Here is a 19,441-nt window from a genome sequence, read left to right on the forward strand (position 1 = left end):
ATTTGTCCAGATTTTCTATTACTTTATAATTAAATATTGGTAGGTTTTCTGTCTCTAAGAGTTTCTGCATTTTTAAGTTATCCAATTATTTGACATATAATTGTTTATAGTATCATGTGATCCTTTGTGATTCTATGGTGTCATATATGATGCCCTTTCATTCATTTATAATTTGATATATTTGAATTTTCTATTTTGTTTTCTTACTCTAATTAAAGATTTGCCAATTCCATTTACTTTGTAAAAAAGAAAAACAACAACGAAAAACAACCAAAATAATAGCTTATTTTTTCACCTGAGGTATTTTTTTAATGCAGATAGTACTTCTTTTTTTTATATATGAAATTTATTGACAAATTGGTTTCCATACAACACCCAGTGCTCATCCCTAAAGGTGCCCTCCTCAATACCCATCACCCACCCTCTCTTCCCTCCCACCCCCCATCAATCCTCAGTTTGTTCTCAGTTTTTAACAGTCTCTTATGCTTTGGCTCTCTCCCACTCTAACCTCTTTTTTTTTCCTTCCCCTCCCCCATGGGTTCCTGTTAAGTTTCTCAGGATCCACATAAGAGTGAAACCATATGGTATCTGTCTTTCTCTGTATGGCTTATTTCACTTAGCATCACACTCTCCAGTTCCATCCACGTTGCTACAAAGGGCCATATTTCATTCTTTCTCATGGCCACGTAGAATTCCATTGTGTATATAAACCACAATTTCTTTATCCATTCATCAGTTGATGGACATTTAGGCTCTTTCCATAATTTGGCTATTGTTGAGAGTGCTGCTATAAACATTGGGGTACAAGTGCCCCTATGCATCAGGACTCCTGTATCCCTTGGGTAAATTCATAGCAGTGCTATTGCTGGGTCATAGGGTAGGTCTATTTTTAATTTAATGAGGAACCTCCACACTGCTTTCCAGAGCGGCTGCACCAATTTGCATTCCCACCAACAGTGCAAGAGAGTTCCCGTTTCTCCACATCATCTCCAGTATCGATAGTCTCCTGATTTGTGCATTTTGGCCACTCTGACTGGCGTGAGGTGATACTTGAGTGTGGTTTTGATTTGTATTTCCCTGATAAGGAGCGACGCTGAACATCTTCTCATGTGCCTGTTGGCCATCTGGATGTCTCCTTTAGAGAAGTGTCTATTCATGTTTTCTGCCCATTTCTTCACTGGGTTATTTGTTTTTCGGGTGTGGAGTTTGGTGAGCTCTTTATAGATTTTGGAGACTAGCCCTTTGTCCGATATGTCATTTGCTAATATCTTTTCCCATTCCGTTGGTTGCCTTTTAGTTTTGTTGGTTATTTCCTTTGCTGTGCAGAAGCTTTTTATATTCATAAGGTCCCAGTAATCAACTTTTGCTTTTAATTCCCTTGCCTTTGGGGATGTGTCGAGTAAGAGATTGCTACGGCTGAGGTCAGAGAGGTCTTTTCCTGCTTTCATCTCTAAGGTTTTGATGGTTTCCTGTCTCACATTCAGGTCCTTTATCCATTTTGAGTTTATTTTTGTGAATGGTGTGAGAAAGTGGTCTAGTTTCAACCTTCTGCATGCTGCTGTCCAGTTCTCCCAGCACCATTTGTTAAAGAGGCTGTCTTTTTTCCATTGGATGTTCTTTCCTGCTTTGTCAAAGATGAGTTGGCCATACGTTTGTGGGTCTAGTTCTGGGGTTTCTATTCTATTCCATTGGTCTATGTGTCTGTTTTTGTGCCAATACCATGCTGTCTTGATGATGACAGCTTTGTAGTAGAGGCTAAAGTCTGGAATTGTGATGCCTCCTGCTTTGCTCTTCTCCTTCAAAATTCCTTTGGCTATTCGGGGCCTTTTGTGATTCCATATGAATTTTAGGATTGCTTGTTCTAGTTTCGAGAAGAATGCTGGTGCAATTTTGATTGGGATTGCAGTGAATGTGTAGATAGCTTTGGGTAGTATTGACATTTTGACAATATTTATTCTTCCAATCCATGAGCAGGGAATGTCTTTCCGTTTCTTTAAATCTTCTTCAATTACCTTCATAAGCTTTCTATAGTTTTCAGCATACAGATCTTTTACATCTTTGGTTAGATTTATTACTAGGTATTTTATGCTTCTTGGTGCAATTGTGAATAGGATCAGTTTCTTTATTTGTCTTTCTGTTGCTTCATTGTTAGTGTATAAGAATGCAACTGATTTCTGTACATTGATTTTGTATCCTGCAACTTTGCTGAATTCATGTATCAGTTCTAGCAGACTTTTGGTGGAGTCTATCGGATTTTCCATGTATAATATCATGTCATCTGCAAAAAGCGAAAGCTTGACTTCATCTTTGCCAATTTGGATGCCTTTGATTTCCTTTTGTTGTCTGATTGCTGATGCTAGAACTTCCAGCACTATGTTAAACAACAGTGGTGAGAGTGGGCATCCCTGTCGTGTTCCTGATCTCAGGGAAAAAGCTCTCAGTTTTTCCCCGTTGAGGATGATGTTAGCTATGGGCTTTTCATAAATGGCTTTTATGATCTTTAAGTATGTTCCTTCTATCCTGACTTTCTCAAGCGTATTTATTAAGAAAGGGTGCTGGATTTTGTCAAAGGCCTTTTCTGCATCGATTGACAGGATCATATGCTTCTTCTCTTTTTTTTTTGTTAATGTGATGTATCACGTTGATTGATTTGCGAATGTGGAACCAGCCCTGCATCCCAGGAATGAATCCCACTTGGTCATGGTGAATCATTCTTTTTATATGCCGTTGAATTCGATTTGCTAGTATCTTATTGAGAATTTTTGCATCCATATTCATCAGGGATATTGGCCTGTAGTTCTCTTTTTTTACTGGGTCTCTGTCTGGTTTAGGAATAAAAGTAATACTGGCTTCATAGAATGAGTCTGGAAATTTTCCTTCCCTTTCTATTTCTTGGAATAGCTTGAGAAGGATAGGTATTATCTCTGCTTTAAACATCTGGTAGAACTCCCCTGGGAAGCCATCTGGTCCTGCACTCTTATTTGTTGGGAGATTTTTGATAACCGATTCAATTTCTTCGCTGGTTATGGGTCTGTTCAAGCTTTCTTTCATTTCCTCCTGAATGAGTTTTGGAAGAGTGTGAGTGTTTAGGAATTTGTCCATTTCTTCCAGGTTGTCCAATTTGTTGGCATATAAGTTTTCATAGTATTCGGATAATTGTTTGTATCTCTGAGGGATTGGGTGTAATAATTCCATTTTCATTCATGATTTTACTATTTGGGTCATCTCCCTTTTCTTTTTGAGAAGCCTGGCTAGAGGTTTGTCAATTTTGTTTATTTTTTCAAAAAACCAACTCTTGGTTTCGTTGATCTGCTCTACAGTTTTTTTAGATTCTATATTGTTTATTTCTGCTCTGATCTTTATTATTTCTCTTCTTCTGCTGGGTTTAGGCTGCCTTTGCTGTTCTGCTTCTATTTCCTTTAGGTGTGCTGTTAGATTTTGTAATTGGGATTTTTCTTGTTTCTTGAGACAGGCCTGGATTGCAATGTATTTTCCTCTCAGGACTGCCTTCGCTGCGTCCCAAAGCGTTTGGATTGTTGGATTTTCATTTTCGTTTGTTTCCATATATTTTTTAATTTCTTCTCTAATTGCCTGGTTGACCCACTCATTCGTTAGTAGGGTGTTCTTTAACCTCCATGCTTTTGGAGGTTTTCCAGACTTTTTCCTGTGGTTGATTTCAAGTTTCATAGCATTGTGGTCTGAAAGCATGCATGGTATAATTTCAATTCTTGTAAACTTATGAAGGGCTGTTTTGTGGCCCAGTATATGATCTATCTTGGAGAATGTTCCATGTGCACTCGAGAAGAAAGTATATTCTGTTGCTGTGGGATGCAGACTTCTAAATATATCTGTCAAGTCCATCTGATCCAATGTCTCATTCAGGGCCCTTGTTTCTTTATTTACCATTTGTCTAGATGATCTATCCATTTCTGTAAGTGGGGTGTTAAAGTCCCCTGCAATTACCACATTCTTATCAATAAGGTTGCTTATGTTTATGGGTAATTGTTTTATATATTTGGGGGCTCCGGTATTCGGTGCATAGACATTGATAATTGTTAGCTCTTCCTGATGGATAGACCCTGTAACTATTATATAATGTCCTTCCTCAACTCTTGTTACAGCCTTTAATTTAAAGTCTAGATTGTCTGATATAAGTATGGCTACTCCACCTTTCTTTTGGCTTCCAGATAATGATAAATAGTTCTCCATCCCCTCACTCTTAATCTAAAGGTGTCCTCAGGTCTAAAATGAGTCTCTTGTAGACAGTAAATAGATGGGTCTTGTTTTTTTATCCATTCTGATACCCTATGTCTTTTGGTTGGCGCATTTAATCCATTTACATTCAGTGTTATTATAGAAAGATCCGGGTTTAGAGTCATTGTGATGTATGTATGTTTTATGCTTGTAGTGATGCCTCTGGTACTTTGTCTCACAGGGTCCCCCGCAGGATCTCTTGTAGGGCTGGTTTAGTGGTGACAAATTCCTTCAGTTTTTGTTTGTTTGGGAAGACCTTTATCTCTCCTTCTATTCTAAATGACAGACTTGCTGGATAAAGGATTCTCAGCTGCATATTTTTTCTGTCTAGCACCCTGAAAATCTCGTGCCATTTCTTTCTGGCTTGCCAAGTTTCAAAAGAGAGATCAGTCACGAGTCTTATAGGTCTCCCTTTATATGTGAGGGCATGTTTACCCCTTGCTGCTTTCAGAATTTTCTCTTTATCCTTGTATTTTTCCAGTTTCACTATGATATGTCGTGGAGAAGATCGATTCAAGTTACGTCTGAAGGGAGTTCTCTGTGCCTCTTGGATTTCAATGCCTTTTTCCTTCCCCAGTTCAGGGAAGTTCTCAGCTATAATTTCTTCTAGTACCCCTTCAGCACCTTTCCCTCTCTCTTCCTCCTCTGGGATACCAATTATGTGTATATTATTTCTTTTTAGTGTATCACTTAGTTCTCTAATTTTCCACTCCTACTCCTGGATTTTTTTATCTCTCTTTCTCTCAGCTTCCTCTTTTTCCATAACTTTATCTTCTAATTCACCTATTCTTTCCTCTGCCTCTTCAATCCGAGCCGTGGTGGTTTCCATTTTGTTTTGCATTTCATTTAAAGCGTTTTTCAGCTCCTTGTGACTGCTCCTTAGTCGCTTGATATCTGTAGCAAGAGATTCTCTGCTGTCCTCTATACTGTTTTCAAGCTCAGTGATTAATGTTATGACTATTATTCTAAATTCACTTTCTGTTATATTATTGAAATCCGTTTTGATCAGCTCATTAGCTGTTGTTATTTCCTGGAGATTCTTCTGAGGGGAATTCTTCCGCTTGGTCATTTTGGATAGTCCCTGGAGTGGTGAGGACCTGCAGGGCACTTCCCCTGTGCTGTGGTATATAACTGGAGTTGATGGGCGGGGCCGCTCAGACCTGATGTCTGCCCCCAGCCCACCGCTGGGGCCACAGTCAGACTGGTGTGTGCCTTCTCTTCCCCTCTCCTAGGGGCGGGATTCACTGTGGGGTGGCGTGGCCCATCTGGGCTATTTGCACACTGCCAGGCTTGTGATGCTGGGGATCTGACGTATTAGCTGGGGTAAGTAGGCAAGGTGCACGGGGGCAGGAGTGGCAGGCTTAGCTCGCTTCTCCTTAGGTGATCCACTTCAAGAGGGGCCCTGTGGCAGCGGGAGGGAGTCAGATCTGCTGCCGGAGCTTTGGCTCTGCAGAAGCACAGAGTTGGGTGTTTGTGTGGAGCGAGCAAATTCCCTGGCAGGAACCGGTTCCCTTTGGGATTTCGGCTGGGGGATGGGCGGGGGAGATGGCGCTGGCGAGCGCCTTTGTTCCCCACCACACAGCTCTGTCGCCCGGGGGCTCAGCAACTCTCCCCCCCTTTGTCCTCCAGCCTTCCCGCTTTCCGAGCAGAGCTGCTAACTTACGACCTCCCAGACGCTAAGTCACGCTTTCTGTCGGAACACAGTCCGCCCGGCCCCTCCGCTTTTGCCAACCAGACTCGGGGGCTCTGCTTGGCCGGTGTGCCGCCCCTCCGCCCCGGCTCCCTCCCGCCAGTCCGTGGAGCGTGCATTGCCTTGCCGCCCTTCCTACCCTCTTCCGTGGGCCTCTCGTCTGCGCTTGGCTCTGGGGAATCCGTTCTGCTAATCCTCTGGCGTTTTTCTGGGTTATTCAGGCAGGTGTAGGTGGAATCTAAGTGATCAGCAGGATGCGCGGTGAGCCCAGCATCCTCCTACGCCGCCATCTTGACTAGAATCCCAAAATAATAGCTTTATTGATCTTTTCTATTGTCTTTCTGGTCTCTATTTTATTTTTTTTTTTATATTCTGACCTTTGTTATTTTCCTGTATTTCATAACTTTGGCCTCAGTTTGATCTTTTATTCCAGTTCATGGAGTTATAAAGTTATATTGTTTAAGAGGTTTTATTTATTTATTTTTTTAATATTGTTGCTTCTCATTAAAAACTTCGCTCTTAGAACTGGAGTTTCTGAATCTCATGTTTTGGTATGTTGTAATTCAATCTTTTTTGTTTCAAAGTATCTTTTGATTTTCTTGTTGATTTCTTCATGGACCCATTGGCTATTCAGGCACATTTTGTTTAGCCCTCAAATGTTTGTGAATTTTCAAATTTTGTTATTTTTATTGTACTCTACTTTTATATCTTTGTGGTAAGAAAAGATCCTTGATATGAGTTCAAACTTTTTTAATTTGTTAAGACTTGTTTAGTTGCCTAAGAAGAATCTATCATGGGAATGTTTTGTACGCACTTAAGAAGAAAAAGCATTTTGATGCTGTTAGATAAAATGTTCTGTAAATGTGTTTTAGGTCGATTTCTTCTAATGTGTAATTCAAGTCCAATGTTTCCTTGTAGAATTTCTGTGTAGATGATCTATCTTTCGTTGAAATTGATATGCTGAAGTCCCCCTACTAGTATGGTATTGCTGTCTACTTCTTCCTTCCAATCAGTAAATATTTGCTTTATATATTTAAGTACTCCAATGCTAGGTGCATACATATTTATAATTGTTATGTCCTCTTGATTAATTCAGCTCTTTATCATTTTATAACATTATTTTTTGTTAGAGTTTTTCACATAAAGTCTTGTTTACCTGAATATGTGTAGCTATCACTGGTTTCTTTTGATGTCCATTTGCATAGACTATATTTTTACATCCTTTTACCCTCATTCTTTGTGTCATTATAGCTGAAGTAAGACTCTTATAGGCAGCTTATAAACATTTATTATTTTTATTTATCCAGACACTGTATATTATTTGATTGAATAATTTAATTAATTTGTATAAAGTGATTATTGATGCATAAGTTTTTATAGTAGCCATTACGCTAATTGTTTTAGGTGTTTTATAAGGCTTTCCACCCCCCTCCTTTTCTTCTATTCCTGTCTTACTTTCTCATTTGTTGATTTTCTGCTTTGATTCTTTTCTCTTTATCTATTGTCTATCTACTGTAGGGTTTCACTTTATAGTTATCACGAGATTTGCAACAAAATCTTATAATTATTGTAGTCTACTTTCAGCTGATAACACCTTAAATTACACACAGAATACCTACATTTTTCTTCTTCTCCAACAAAATTTATTTATTTATTTTTCCAAAATTGTGTTTAACTTTATTTATTTAGGGAGTGACAGAAAAGGGGAGGGGCATAGAGAGGAGAATTCAAAGCAGGCTCCACATTATTAGTGCAGAGCCCGATGCTCCATGAAACTGTGAGATCATGACCTGAGCCAAAATCAAGAGCTGGAAGATTAAATGTCTAAGTCACCCAGGTACCCTTCAAGGTTTTTTTATTTTCAGTCTAGTTATTTAACATAGTGTTATATTAGTTTCATGTATACAGTATAGTGATTCAACAATTCCATACATGAACCAGTATTCATCATGATACGTACACTCCTTCATCCCCATCAACTATTTTCACTCATCATCCACTCACATCTCCTCTGGTAACCATAAGTTTTTTCTCTATAATTAAGACTCTGCTTCTTGGTTTGTCTCTCTCTTTCTCTTTTTTCCCTATGCTCATTTGTTTTGTTTCTTAAATACCACATATGAGTGAAATTATATGGTATTTGTGTTTCTCTGACAAATTTTACTTAGCACTATATTCTCTAGTTCCATCCATGCCTTTGCAAATGGGACGATAATATGCTTTTTTAATCCTGAATATATCCCACTGTGGATATATACCACGTCTTCTTTATTCATCTCTCAGTGGACACTTGGACTGGTTTTATAATTCAGATATAAACATAAGGGTGCAGGTATTATTTTGAATTAGTGTTTTTGTGCTCTTTGTGTAAATACCCAGTAGTGCAATTGCTGGATCATAGAGTAATTATATTTTTAACTTTTAATAATCCTATACAAATAGATGAAAGATGTGTACTCTAAAAACTATAAAACATTGGCAAAAAAATTAAGATGACACATAAAAGGAAATTCATTCCATGCTTATGGATTAGAAAAAATAAATATTTTTAAAATGTCTATACTACCCAAAGCAATCTACACAGTCAATGCAACCCAATCAAAATACCAATGCATTTTTCAGAAAACTGGAAGAAAGAAACCTATTATTTGTATGAAACTATAAAAAACCCCAAATATCCAGAGCAGTCTTGAAAAAGAAAAGCAAAGCTGGAGGCATCACAATTCCAGATACCGAGTTATATTACAAAACTGCAGTAATCAAAACAGTATGGTACTGGCACAAAAAATAGACAGATAAATCAATTTAACAGAATAGAAAACCCAGAAATAAATCCATGACTATATGGTGAATTAATCTTTGACAAAGCAAGAAAGAGTGCCCAATGGGAAAAAGACCATCTCTTCAACAAATGGTGTTGGGAAAACTGACAACATCATGTTAAAGAATGAAAAGTGGACCACTCTCTTACACCATACACAAAGATAAATTCAAAATGGATTAAATATCTAAATGTGAGATTTGGAACCATAAAAATCGCAGAAGAGAATACAGGCAGTGATTTCCTTAACATTGGCTATAGCAACATTTTTCTATCTATGTTTTCTGAGACAAAAGAAATAAAAGCAAAAATAAACTTTTGGGGCTTTATATCAAAATAAAAAGCTTCTGCACAGCGAGGGAATATATCAACAAACTAAAAGGCAAACGATGGAAGGGAAGAAGATATTTGCAAATGTCATATCTAATAAAGGGTTAGCATTTAAAATATATAAAGAAATTATAAAACTCAACACTGAACAAAAACAAATAATCCAATTAGAAATGGACAGAAGATATGAACAGACATTTCTCCAAGGAAGATATCCAGACGACCAACAGACAAATGACAAGATGTTCATCAATGATCAGCAAAATGATGATGACATATCACCTCATAATCATCAACAAAGTGACAATGAGGTACACCTGACACCTGTCAAAATGGTTAAAATCAACAACACAAGAAACAAAAAATGTGGAAGGATATGGAGAAAAAGCAGTCCTCTTGTGCTGTTTGTGGGAATTCAAACTAGTGTAACCAATGTACACAACAATATGGAGGTTTCTCAGAAAGTTAAAAAAATATATATTTTTAATTTTGATGTCACCATTCACATATTTTATTATGTATCCATTAGTAAATATTGTTGCTATAATTATTTATAGTAATTTGACTTAAACGTTATAATAGTATTATGATTCATTTATTCACTAGCAATGTTATATTAAAGTACTCTGAATTTAACTATATATTATCTTTAGGGGAGTTTGGAAGAAGATGGCGGCATAGGAGGACTCTGGGCTCACCGCGCATCCTGCTGATCACTTAGATTCCACCTACACATGCCTAAATAACCCAGAAAAGCACGAGAGGATTAGCAGAACGGAGTCTCCGGAGCCAAGCGCAGACGAGGACCCACGGAAGAGGGTAGGAAGGGCGGTGAGGCGGTGCGCGCTCCACGGTTTGGCGGGAGGGAGCCGGGGCAGAGGGGCGGCTCGCCAGCCAAGCAGAGCACCTGAGTCTGGCTGGCAAGAGCGGAGGGGCCAGATGGACTGTGTTCCGACAGCAAGCGCGACTTAGCCTCTGGGAGGTCATAAGTTAACAGCTCTGCTCAGAAAGCAGGAAGGCTGGAGGACAAAGGGGGGGGAGAGCTGCTGAGCCCCCGGACGACAGAGCTCAGTGTGGTGGGTAACAAAGGCGCTCGCCAGCGCCATCTCCCCCGCCCATCCCCCAGCCAGAATCCCAAAGGGAACCAGTTCCTGCCAGGGAATTTGCTCGCTCCTCTCAAACACCCAACTCTGTGCTTCTGCAGAGCTAAACCTCCGGCAGCAGATCTGACTCCCTCCCGCTGCCACAGGGCCCCTTTTGAAGTGGATCACCTAAGGAGAAGCGAGCTAAGCCTGCCACTCCTGCCCCCATGCAGCTTGCCTACCCACCCCAGCTAATACGTCAGATCCCCAGCATCACAAGCCTGGCAGTGTGCAAATATCCCAGATGGGCCACGCCACCCCACAGTGAATCCCGCCCCTAGGAGAGGGGAAGAGAAGGCACACACCAGTCTGGCTGTGGCCCCAGTGGTGGACTGGGGGCAGACATCAGGTCTGACTGCGGCCCCGCCCACCAACTCCAGCTATACACCACAGCACAGGGGAAGTGCCCTGCAGGTCCTCACCACGCCAGGGACTATCCAAAATGACCAAACAGAAGAATTCCCCTCAGAAGAATCTCCAGGAAATAACAACAGCTAATTAGCTGATCAAAAAGGATTTAAATAATATAACAGAAAGTGAATTTAGAATAATAGTGATAAAATTAATCGCTGGGCTTGAAAACAGTATACAGGACAGCAGAGAATCTCTGGCTACAGAGATCAAGGGACTAAGGAACAGTCACGAGGAGCTGAAAAACGCTTTAAACGAAATGCATAACAAAATGGAAACCACCACAGCTCGGCTTGAAGAGGCAGAGGAGAGAATAGGTGAACTAGAAGATAAAGTTATGGAAAAAGAGGAAGCTGAGAGAAAGAGAGATAAAAAAATCAAGGAGTATGAGGGGAAAATTAGAGAAGTAAGTGATACACTAAAAAGAAATAATATACGCATAATTGGTATCCCAGGGGAGGAAGAGAGAGGGAAAGGTGCTGAAGGGGTACTTGAAGAACCCCTGAGAACTAGCTGAGAACTTCCCTGAACTGGGGAAGGAAAAAGGCATTGAAATCCAAGAGGCACAGAGAACTCCCTTCAGACGTAACTTGAATCGATACTCTACACGACATATCATAGTGAAACTGGCAAAATACAAGGATAAAGAGAAAATTCTGAAAGCAGCAAGGGGTAAACGTGCTCTCACATATAAAGGGAGACCTATAAGACTCTTGCTGATCTCTCTTTTGAACCTTGACAGGACAGAAAGGATTGGCACAAGATCTTCAATGTATTGAAGAGAAAAAATATGCAGCCTAGAATCCTTTATCCAGCAAGTCTGTCATTTAGAATAGAAGGAGAGATAAAGGTCTTCCCAAACAAACAAAAACTGAAGGAATTTGTCACCACTAAACCAGCCCTACAAGAGATCCTAAGGGGGATCCTGTGAGACAAAGTACCAGAGATATCACTACAGGCATAAAACATACAGACATCACAATGACTCTAAACCCGTATCTTTCTATAATAACACTGAATGTAAATGGATTAAATGAGCCAACCAAAAGACATAGGGTATCAGAATGGATAAAAAAACAAGACCCATCTATTTGCTGTCTACAAGAGACTCATTTTAGACCTGAGGACACCTTTAGATTGAGAGTGAGGGGATGGAGAACTATTTATCATGCTACTGGAAGCCAAAAGAAAGCTGGAGTAGCCATACTCATATCAGACAAACTAGACTTTAAATTAAAGGCTGTAACAAGAGATGAAGAAGGGCATTATATAATAATTATATATTATATATATATATATAATATATATATATATGTCTATATATATAGACAAATATATAGATATATATATAGGGTCTATCCATCAGGAAGAGCTAACAATTGTAAATGTCTATGCGCCGAATACCGGAGCCCCCAAATATATAAAACAATTACTCATAAACATAAGCAACCTTATTGATAAGAATGTGGTAATTGCAGGGGACTTTAACACTCCACTTACAGAAATGGATAGTTCATCTAGACACACAGTCAATAAAGAAACAAGGGCCCTGAATGAGACATTGGATCAGATGGACTTGACAGATATATTTAGAAGTCTGCATCCCACAGCAACAGAATATACTTTCTTCTCGAGTGCACATGGAACATTCTCCAAGATAGAGCATATACTGGGCCACAAAACAGCCCTTCATAAGTTTACAAGAATTGAAATTATACCATGCATGCTTTCAGACCACAATGCTATGAAACTTGAAATCAACCACAGGAAAAAGTCTGGAAAACCTCCAAAAGCATGGAGGTTAAAGAACACCCTACTAACGAATGAGTGGGTCAACCAGGCAATTAGAGAAGAAATTAAAAAATATATGGAAACAAACGAAAGTGAAAATCCAACAATCCAAACGCTTTGGGACGCAGCGAAGGCAGTCCTGAGAGGAAAATACATTGCAATCCAGGCCTGTCTCAAGAAACAAGAAAAATCCCAATTACAAAATCTAACAGCACACCTAAAGGAAATAGAAGCAGAACAGCAAAGGCAGCCTAAACCCAGCAGAAGAAGAGAAATAATAAAGATCAGAGCAGAAATAAACAATATAGAATCTAAAAAAACTGTAGAGCAGATCAACGAAACCAAGAGTTGGTTTTTTGAAAAAATAAACAAAATTGACAAACCTCTAGCCAGGCTTCTCAAAAAGAAAAGGTAGATGACCCAAATAGTAAAATCATGAATGAAAATGGAATTATTACACCCAATCCCTCAGAGATACAAACAATTATCCGAATACTATGAAAACTTATATGCCAACAAATTGGACAACCTGGAAGAAATGGACAAATTCCTAAACACTCACACTCTTCCAAAACTCAATCAGGAGGAAATAGAAAGCTTGAACAGACCCATAACCAGCGAAGAAATTGAATCGGTTATCAAAAATCTCCCAACAAATAAGAGTGCAGGACCAGATGGCTTCCCAGGGGAGTTCTACCAGACGTTTAAAGCAGAGATAATACCTATCCTTCTCAAGCTATTCCAAGAAATAGAAGGGTAAGGAAAACTTCCAGACTCATTCTATGAAGCCAGTGTTACTTTGATTCCTAAACCAGACAGAGACCCAGTAAAAAAAGAGAACTACAGGCCAATATCCCTGATGAATATGGATGCAAAAATTCTCAATAAGATACTAGCAAATCGAATTCAACGGCATATAAAAAGAATGATTCACCATGACCAAGTGGGATTCATTCCTGGGATGCAGGGCTGGTTCAACATTTGCAAATCAATCAACGTGATAGATCACATTAATAAAAGAAAAGATAAGAACCATATGATCCTGTCAATCGATGCAGAAAAGGCCTTTGACAAAATCCAGCACCCATTCTTAATAAAAACCCTTGAGAAAGTCGGGATAGAAGGAACATACTTAAAGATCATAAAAGCCATTTATGAAAAGCCCATAGCTAACATCATCCTCAACGGGGAAAAACTGAGAGCTTTTTCCCTGAGATCAGGAACACGACAGGGATGCCCACTCTCACCGCTGTTGTTTAACATACTGCTGGAAGTTCTAGCATCAGCAATCAGACAACAAAGGAAATCAAAGGCATCAAAATTGGCAAAGATGAAGTCAAGCTTTCGCTTTTTGCAGATGACATGATATTATACATGGAAAATCCGATAGACTCCACCAAAAGTCTGCTAGAACTGATACATGAATTCAGCAAAGTTGCAGGATACAAAATCAATGTACAGAAATCAGTTGCATTCTTATACACTAACAATGAAGCAACAGAAAGACAAATAAAGAAACTGATCCCATTCACAATTGCACCAAGAAGCATAAAATACCTAGGAATAAATCTAACCAAAGATATTTAAGAATCTGTATGCTGAAAACTATAGAAAGCTTATGAAGGTAATTGAAGAAGATTTAAAGAAATGGAAAGACATTCCCTGCTCATGGATTGGAAGAATAAATATTGTCAAAATGTCAATACTACCCAAAGCTATCTACACATTCACTGCAATCCCAATCAAAATTGCACCAGCATTCTTCTCGAAACTAGAACAAGCAATCCTAAAATTCATATGGAACCACAAAAGGCCCCGAATAGCCAAAGGAATTTTGAAGAAGAAGACCAAAGCAGGAGGCATCACAATCCCAGACTTTAGTCTCTACTACAAAGCTGTCATCATCAAGACAGCATGGTATTGGCACAAAAACAGACACATAGACCAATGGAATAGAATAGAAACCCCAGAACTAGACCCACAAACGTATGGCCAACTCATCTTTGACAAAGCAGGAAAGAACATCCAATGGAAAAAAGACAGTCTCTTTAACAAATGGTGCTGGGAGAACTGGACAGCAACATGCAGAAGGTTGAAACTAGACCACTTTCTCACACCACTCACAAAAATAAACTCAAAATGGATAAAGGACCTAAGTGTGAGACAGGAAACCATCAAAACCTTAGAGGAGAAAGCAGGAAAAGACCTCTCTGACCTCAGCCGTAGCAATCTCTTACTCGACACATCCCCAAAGGCAAGGGAATTAAAAGCAAAAGTGAATTCCTGGGACCTTATGAAGATAAAAAGCTTCTGCACAGCAAAGGAAATAACCAACAAAACTAAAAGGCAACCAATGCAATGGGAAAAGATATTTGCAAATGACATATCGGACAAAGGGCTAGTATCCAAAATCTATAAAGAGCTCACCAAACTCCACACCCGAAAAACAAATAACCCAGTGAAGAAATGGGCAGAAAACATGAATAGACACTTCTCTAAAGAAGACATCCGGATGGCCAACAGGCACATGAAAAGATGTTCAACGTCGCTCTTTATCAGGGAAATACAAATCAAAACCACACTCAGATATCACCTCACGCCAGTCAGAGTGGCCAAAATGAACAAATCAGGAGACTATCGATGCTGGAGAGAATGTGGAGAAACGGGAACCCTCTTGCACTGTTGGTGGGAATGCAAATTGGTGCAGCTGCTCTGGAAAGCAGTGTGGAGGTTCCTCATTAAATTAAAAATAGACCTACCCTATGACCCAGCAATAGCACTGCTAGGAATTTACCCAAGGGATACAGGAGTGCTGATGCATAGGGGCACTTGTACCCCAATGTTTACAGCAGCACTCTCAACAATAGCCAAATTATGGAAAGAGCCTAAATGTCCATCAACTGATGAATGGATAAAGAAATTGTGGTTTATATACACAATGGAATACTACGTGGCCATGAGAAAGAATGAAATATGGACTTTTGTAGCAACGTGGATGGAACTGGAGAGTGTGATGCTAAGTGAAATAAGCCATACAGAGAAAGACAGATACCATATGTTTTCACTCTTATGTGGATCCTGAGAAACTTAACAGGAACCCATGGGGGAGGGGAAAGAAAAAAAAAAAGAGGTTAGAGTGGGAGAGAGCCAAAGCATAAGAGACTGTTAAAATCTGAGAACAAACTGAGAATTGATGGGGGGTTGGAGGGAGGGGAGGGTGGGTGATGGGTATTGAGGAGGGTACCTTTTGGGATGAGCACTGGGTGTTGTATGGAAACTAATTTGAGAATAAATTTCATATATAAAAAAAATAAAATAAAATAAAATAAAATATCTTATTGTTTTCTTCCCTCTCTGTTTTCAACCATATTTTCCCTTCCTTTCCCTTAAGATTTTTGGTTTTGTTTCTTAAATTCTACATATAAGTGAAATTATATATTTATCTTTCTCTGACTTATTTCGCATAACATAATACACTCTAGTTCCATGCATGTTGTTGCAAATTGCACGATTTCATTCTTTTTGATCTTTGAGTAAGAATCCATTATATATATATATATATATATATATATATATATATATACCACATCTTCTTTATTCATTTGTAAGTTGATGGACATTTGGGCTCTTTCCATGATTTGGCTATTGTTGATAGAGCTACTATAAACACTGGGGTGCATGTGGCCCTTTGAATCAGCGTTTTTGTGTCTTTTGGATCAATTGCTGGGTCATAAGGTATTTTTATTTTTAACTTTTTGAGGAACCTTCATACTGTTTTTAAGACTGGCTGCAACAGTTTCCATTTCCAGTGGCAGTACAAAAGTATTCATCCATTTTCAGTTAATTTTTGTGTATGGCGGAAGAAAGTTATACAGGTTCATTCTTCTCCATGCTACTGTCCAGTTTCCCAACACCATTTGCTGAAAAGACCATCTTTTTCTTTCCATGGAATATTTTTTTCCTGCTTTGTCAATAGGTAGTTGGCCATACAATTCTAGGTAAATTTCTGGGTTCTCTATTCTGTTCCATTGATCTATATGTCTGTTTTTGTGGCAGTACCATACTATCTTGATGATAACAGCTTTGTAATACAACTTGAAGTCCGGAATTGTGATGCCTCCAGTTTGGGTTTTTTTCTTCAAGATTACTTTGGATATTTGAGATCTTTTCTGATTCCATACAAATTTTAGGTGTGTTTGTTCTAGTTCTGTGAAGAATTCTCATGGTATTTTAATAGGTATAGCATTGAATATGTAGATTGCTTTGGCTAGTATCGACATTTTTACAAGAACATTTGTTATTCCTATCCATGAGCATGAAATGTTTTTCTACTTCTTTTTATCTTCTGCAATTTCTTTCATAAGCTTTCTATAGTTTCAACATACAGATATTTAACCTCTTTAGTCAGGTTTAGTCCTAGGTATTTTATGGTGTTTGGTGTTATTGTAAATGGGATTGATTCCTTGATTTCTATTTCTGCTGCTTCATTATTGATGTATAGAAATGCAACTGATTTCTGTACATTGATTTTATATCCTTCAACTTTCCCGAATTCATGTATCAGTTCTAGCAGTTTTTTGTGGAGTTTTGGGTTTTCCTAGAGTATCATGTCATCTGGGAAGAGTGAACGTTTGACTTCTTTCTTGCCAATTTAAATGTCTTTTGTTTTGTTTTCTTGTCTGATTGCTGAGACTAGGACTTCCAGTATGATGTTGAACAACAGTGGTAAGTGTGGACATCCTTGTCATGTTCCTGACCTTATGGGGGAAGTTTTTCCCCATTGAGGATGATACTAGGTGTAGTTCTTTCATATATAACCTTTATGATCTTTAGGTATGTCCATTCTATACCTAATTTCTTGAGCGTTTTTATCAGTAATGGATGCTGTATTTTGTCAAATGCTTTTTCTGCATCCTTTGAGAAGATCGTGTAGTTCTTATTGTTTCTTTTATTAATGTGATATATCCCGATTCTTGATTTGTGGATATTGAACCACCCCTGCAGCCCGGGAATAAATCCCACTTGATCATGGTGAATAATTATTTTAAAGTAATGTTGGTTTAGGTTTGCTAATATATTATTGAGATTTTTATAAATTCATGTTCATCAGGGAAATTGTTCTGTATATCTCCTTTTTAGTGGGATCTTTGTCTGGTTTTGAAATCAAGGTAATGCTGGCTTCATAGAGTGAGTTCTGAGGTTTTCCTTCCATTTATATTTTTTGGAACAGCTTCAAAAAATAAGTGTTAACTTTTCTTTAATTCTTTGGTAGAATTCCCCTGGAAAGCCATTCAGCCCTGGACTCTTGTTTTTTGGGAAATTTTTTATTACTGATTTAATTTCCGTACTGGCTATAGTTATGTTCAATTTTTCTCTTTCTTTCTATTTCAGTTTTGGTAGTTTATATGTTTCTAGGAATTTGTCTGTTTCTTCTAGATTGCCCAATTTGTTGACATTTAATTGCTCATAACATTTTCTTATTATTGTTTGTATTTCTGTGGTGTTTGTTGCGATTTCTCCTCATTCATTTGTGAGTTTACTTATTTGGGTATTTTCTTTTTATTCTTTGGTAAATCTGGTGAAGGGTTAATTAATTTTGTTAATGCTTTCAAAGTACCCGCTCTTGGTTTCGTTGTTTTACTACTTTTTGATTTCAATATTTTTTATTTCTACTTTAATCTTTATTATTTCCTTTTGCTGGTTTTGGGCTTTATTTTCTCTTCTTTTTCTAGCTCTTTCAGGTGTAAGTTTCAGTTGTGTATTTGAGACATTTCTACCTTCTTTAGGAAAGCCTGGAATACTATATAATTCCTTCTTATGACCACCTTTTCTACATCCTAGAGGTTTTGGACTGTCGTGTTTTCATTTACATTGACTTCCATGTACTTTTTCATTTCCTTTGTAATTCTTGGTTAAGACATTTATTCATCAGTCAGCTGTTCCTTTATCTCCAAGTATTCATGGTCTTTCCAAATGTTTTCCTGTGGTTGATTTCAAGTTTTATAGAGTTGTGGTCTTAAAATATGTATGGTATGATATTAATGATTTTGTACTTGTTGAGGACTGATTTGTGACCCAGTATGTGATCTATTCTTGAAAAATGTTACATGTGCACTCAAGAAGAATGTGCATTCTGCTGCTTTAGGATGGAATGTTCTGAATATATCTGTTAAGTCCATCTGGTCCAGAGGGGCATTCAAAGTCATTATTTTCTTGTTGATTTTCTGCTTAGTCTGCTCATTGCTATAAGTGTAGTGTTAAAGTCCCTTACTATTATGATATTACTATCAGTTTTTTTCTTTATGTTAGTGTTTAATTGATTTATATATTTATGTGCTTTCAATATGGGTGTATGAATATTTATAATTGTTATAATTTCTTGGTGGATAGACACCTTAATTATCATATAATGCCCTTCTTCATCTCTTGTTACAGTCTTTGCTTTAAAATATACTTTATCTGATATAAGTATGGATACTCTGGCTTTCTTTTGACATCCACTAACATTATAGATAGTTCTCCATGCCCTTACTTACAATCTGCATGTGTCTTTAGGTCTTAAATGAGTCTCTTATGGGCAGCATATAGATGGCTCTTGTTTTTTATCCATTCTTATACCTTCTGTCTTTTAATTAGAGCACTAATCCATTTACATTTATTTATTTATGTATGTATTTATTTACTTTTATTTCATTTATTTTTTAAATTTACATCCAAGTTAGTTAGCATACAGTGCAACAATGATTTCAGGAGTAGATTCCTTAATGCCCCTTACCCATGTAGCCCATCCCACCATCTACAATCCTCCAGTAACCCTCTTTTTGTTCTCCATATTTCAGTCACTTATGTTTTTGTCCACCTCCGTTTTTATATTATTTTTGCTTCCCTTCACTTATGTTCATCTGCTTTGTATCTTAAAATTCCTCATATGAGTCAAGTCATATGATATTTTCTTTCTCTGACTAATTTTGCTTAGCGTAATACCCTCTAGTGCCATCATCA

This window comes from Prionailurus bengalensis, chromosome X, assembly GCF_016509475.1.
Source record: "Prionailurus bengalensis isolate Pbe53 chromosome X, Fcat_Pben_1.1_paternal_pri, whole genome shotgun sequence".
NCBI classification, from domain to species: Eukaryota; Metazoa; Chordata; class Mammalia; order Carnivora; family Felidae; genus Prionailurus; species Prionailurus bengalensis.